Consider the following 4,176-nt stretch of genomic DNA (forward strand, 5'->3'; position numbering starts at 1 on the left):
AGGCAACAGCTCTCTTGCCAGAAGGCAAGAGCAACAGCTCTTCTGCACAAATATTAAAGATTATTAAGGCACTTAAAAATTCATATTACATTAAACAAACTAAAAGACATACTTCTGCACAAGTATTAATTAGTTTTATTTTGTAATCAGGTTGCTGCGTGATGCAGACTTCTGCCCAGCTCCCTCTTGAAAATAAGATCTGGATCTCAACTTGGTTCACCTGGTTAAATAAAGAAAATTAAGGCATACTTTATTAGCCTAAAATGTACACCGGGGCCGGGTTCAATTCCCGGCCCCGGTCTTTCTGCATGGAGTTTGCATGTTCTCCCTGTGCATGGCATGCGTGTACTGCAGGTACTCCGGTTTCCTCCCACAGTCCAAAAACGTGACTGTCAGGTTAATTGGCCTGTCTAAATTGCCCCTAGGTGTGAGAGTGTGTGCATGGTTGTTTGTCTCTGTGTTGCCCTGCGACAGACTGGCGAACTGTCCAGGTGACCCCGCCCCTCTCCTGGACCAGCAACCCTCCCGACCCCACCATGGGACAAGGATTGATAACAGAATCCTTGTCCCTGACAAGGATTACTAAGATTCTTATTTAACTTGTTTTTCTGAATCTGGTAATTCAGTGCAAAATAACATGTTCTATTATCTCATCTTCCCCACAACCACATTGGTGTTTCACTATCAAAAATAATGAACTACTTAATGCTGTGTGTCCAATTAGTTTTTATTGATCTGTACAGCACTTTAAACTGCTTTTAGTATGAAGGGTGCTTTATAAATATAATTGACTGATTATTTTCCAAGTAACTTATAAATAATAGTTTTCTAATGCATATAAAATGATTCTGTTACCAATACACTTCAGTACATAGAGTAATTGTGACCCCCCACCTTCCCCCCCCCAAAAAAAAGCTTTGATTTTGACCAGCAACAGTATGTCTTCAGCATTTTAAGAGTCTTTAATCCGTGAAAATTATTTGGTAGTTCTTACAGTATCTGTTTTGCCTAAGGATCTGCTGCTTCTGCAGCCCCTATAGTTTCTCTCTAGGTGGCCTTCTAGAGTTCGGCTGGTGTAGTCTTCTCCAGAGGTGTGTTTTGACTCGCCTGTAGATAATCATCGGGAGGATAAGAGGAGCGGGTCCCCAATAGTGACCAGATCTCAGCCGATTCGTGCTCAACCAGAAGCCTGGGTTTCCCAAGCGCCGTCTTATATTCACCTAGTGAATATAACTGAAAATCCCTTTCAATTCTAATTTATTAAATTTCTGTGTGTATAAAGAACATCTTATTTTTTCTTCTACACAGTGAAGAGCGGCTGACTGATGGATTTGGGGTCTCATGTTTTTTTACTGGAGGATCAGCAGCTACTCACATTATCAATGACTGCAGCGCTGCTCTGAACAGTAAACAGATCAGTTGACAAGTGTCAAGAACAAAATAAACGGCACAAACCTCCTTCAAAATAATAGGAAGCACTTCAAAATAAAAGCATAGACATGAGACGTCGAACTACTTGAAGAATTAATAAGTGACCCTGAACTCCTGAACTGAAGTTGAAGCCCTGCTGTTCAGTTTTCACTCAATCACATTTACTTGCATATAATGCTGTATCTCTCGCTCTGAACATTAGCTGGAAATCCGCACCAGCAACTCTTCCTGAACCCATTAGGGACAAGGGTGTATAGAAGATGGATGGATGGTGCTGTATGTGGAAATATTTATTGTGGTAAGGATTGTGCATGGTGTCTTTACTTTAAAACCATTTTGGTGATCATTTGTTCAAAGTCAATTACAAACATACCCATAGTTTGACCACTTATATTACAGAAAATTGATGTTACAAATATATAATAATTCCTGTGGAACTGTTTTTTAACCCCATTTTGCAGAGGCTTTTTTAAAATGTGTTGATAGCAAAGGTGAATATTGTTACAAATTAAAAAAAAAAAGTTTGAAATAACACTAACAAAGAAAACTTCTACAGTATAGAGCTAAAAAAAAAAAAAAAAGTTACACAAAAGTGTTTCACTGTAAAGATGGTTTGCAGTTTGTTTTGTTGCAACCTGAAGTGTGAAATAAACTTCAGTGGAGTTTGAAAACAAAATGTGTATAGGTTTATGTCTGGTTGAACAATGTGTGTGCCCAGTTGATTTTTTTTTTTTTTGTAATCCATAGGGGGGCCCAGAAGAAAATTTTTGGGAACCACTGGTCAATGCAATGGCAGAGTGGTGACAGATTTGGGTAGCTTCAGTTCATCAAAGTCAGAGGCCATATCCTGCATCACCTCCAGCTGTGACTTATCCTGAAACAAATGTTTTTGGAATAGTTATTTTTAGGGAAAAAGTGAAAAAAAAAATTTACGTTTTAAAGAAATTTCTCACATTTTGCTATTTACCTTAAAAATGTCACGATTTGCGGTGTGGTGGTGAGTAAGAATGCTGTAGATCCAGAATGATGATGACAATGATGAACATGATTTAATGAAGAGAGCTCAGACAGTCCATGAAACACAGGCAACTCGGCAGAGTAGGTACAAAACAACTCGGCACCGATTGTAACTGGTAAGACTGACATACAGGAGCTAATGCCGACACAGGACTTTACAGTTCTACTGGGAAGGCTAACTGAAAGGACACATGACTAACGACAGACATTAGACAAGGATCCAACCAGGGACAGAGACAACTGGTGGGCTTAAATACACAGGGAGACAATCACAGGGAAACAAGGAACAGGTGACACTAATCAACTAGTAGACAGGACAACATAGACTCACAGGGAACAGACACACAAAACCTAAATAACACAGGGAACCTAAAATAAACCACTGAGAACACAAACATAACAAAAAATGCCTTGGCCAAGATGGACTTTGAAACAGGTCCATTCTTGGAGTACTGCCCCTTCATCCAAAGTGGGAAACGTTTTGACAAGCAGTTGCAAAAAAGTCATCTTCCTTCTCCACTGCTTGTGGGCTGAGTATGTTGAATGCATGCAGCAAGGATGTTCATCTCTGGGAATCTCCTCTCAAAATGCTCAATCAGATGGTCTAAATATGGCTGTTACCTTGTGAAAAGATGTATTTTTAATAGATAAAACAAAGGTTGTCTAATTCCATCATATTTTCCAAGTTTGTAACTGGAAACACTGAATATTCAAGACATGAGTTTGAAAACGAGTCCAAAAAGAGGCGAGGTCAAAATCACTGAGGCGTTTCACTCTTTCTTCCAAAAAACTGATATGACCCTGGAGGTTGCACATCTCCTGCCTCCTTGATTTGTCGAATGGCCTCAATAGTAACAGGCACCTAATTAAATAAATAGATTAAAGATCCAAGTCTTATTTGCTTTTCATAATTTTCCATAAACAAGTAAGTTAGTCCTTAAAAATCAACTTACATGTTTCTTGATGGCCAAACAATTGACTTTTTCCTTTTGGAAAGCTTTGAAAGCTGTGTCAGGTGGGGAAGAACATCTGCCTGGACATGGATGGCAGCTACAAACCTGTATGTTGCGCAATATGTATAAAGGCCCCTTGCTACTGGGTCCTTTTTCTCTGCCTCCTCAGCAAGAGCTGCCAGTACACCTGCAAGATTTCTCTGAAGAGTTGAGATAGCTCTGTCTTGGGACAGCCATCTTGTGTCCTTCACCTCCTAATATGCAAAGGACAGAGATAATTGTGTGGAAAATTATCCAAACAAATAATTTTTCATACATTGATAAATTCAAGACAGGGAATTTAGCCCATTTTTGCAAACAGTGATGTCTAAAATATTAAGGAAAAGTTAAGATTGCTTACAATTATTTTTAGGCTGTCCACTTGTAGAACACTGGAAGATGCTTTCCGTACGGCTGTGCGATTGACAGTTTCAAAAATAAAGGTGCAGATCTTGAATGTTCCCTTGGAACATTTTCATGAATGGAAAATTGTCTGCAGCATCTTTGCATGCAAGAGGAAGGCAGTGTGCTGCGCAGTGCACAGAAACTAGCTGTGGCCAGGAGTCTCAGCTGTTTTTCAACACCATTGTAGCTCCAAAATGACGCACTGGCACGGCTTTCTTTAGACGAGCTCTTTTTATTACATGCCGTGAAAACTATAGAAATAAAACACAAAGCTTTAGACATAGATACATTTACAGACAGACATGTGACCCGTGCTTTAACAAAGTTACAT

General features: G+C 39.4%; 1 long non-coding RNA gene across 1 annotated transcript; it reads right to left on the reverse strand.

Annotated features, from left to right (window-relative positions):
* Positions 1 to 2,153: 2,153 nt before the first annotated feature.
* LOC103467049 (uncharacterized) lies at positions 2,154 to 3,641 on the reverse strand. The gene is made up of 3 exons (XR_534026.2): positions 3,402 to 3,641; positions 2,399 to 3,310; positions 2,154 to 2,305 (listed from the first exon to the last, which is right to left on the reverse strand). It is a non-coding gene; the product is annotated as an uncharacterized LOC103467049 (long non-coding RNA).
* Between the last annotated feature and the right edge of the window lie 535 nt (positions 3,642 to 4,176).

This window comes from Poecilia reticulata, linkage group LG7 (assembly GCF_000633615.1).
Source record: "Poecilia reticulata strain Guanapo linkage group LG7, Guppy_female_1.0+MT, whole genome shotgun sequence".
In the NCBI taxonomy this organism is placed as follows: domain Eukaryota; kingdom Metazoa; phylum Chordata; class Actinopteri; order Cyprinodontiformes; family Poeciliidae; genus Poecilia; species Poecilia reticulata.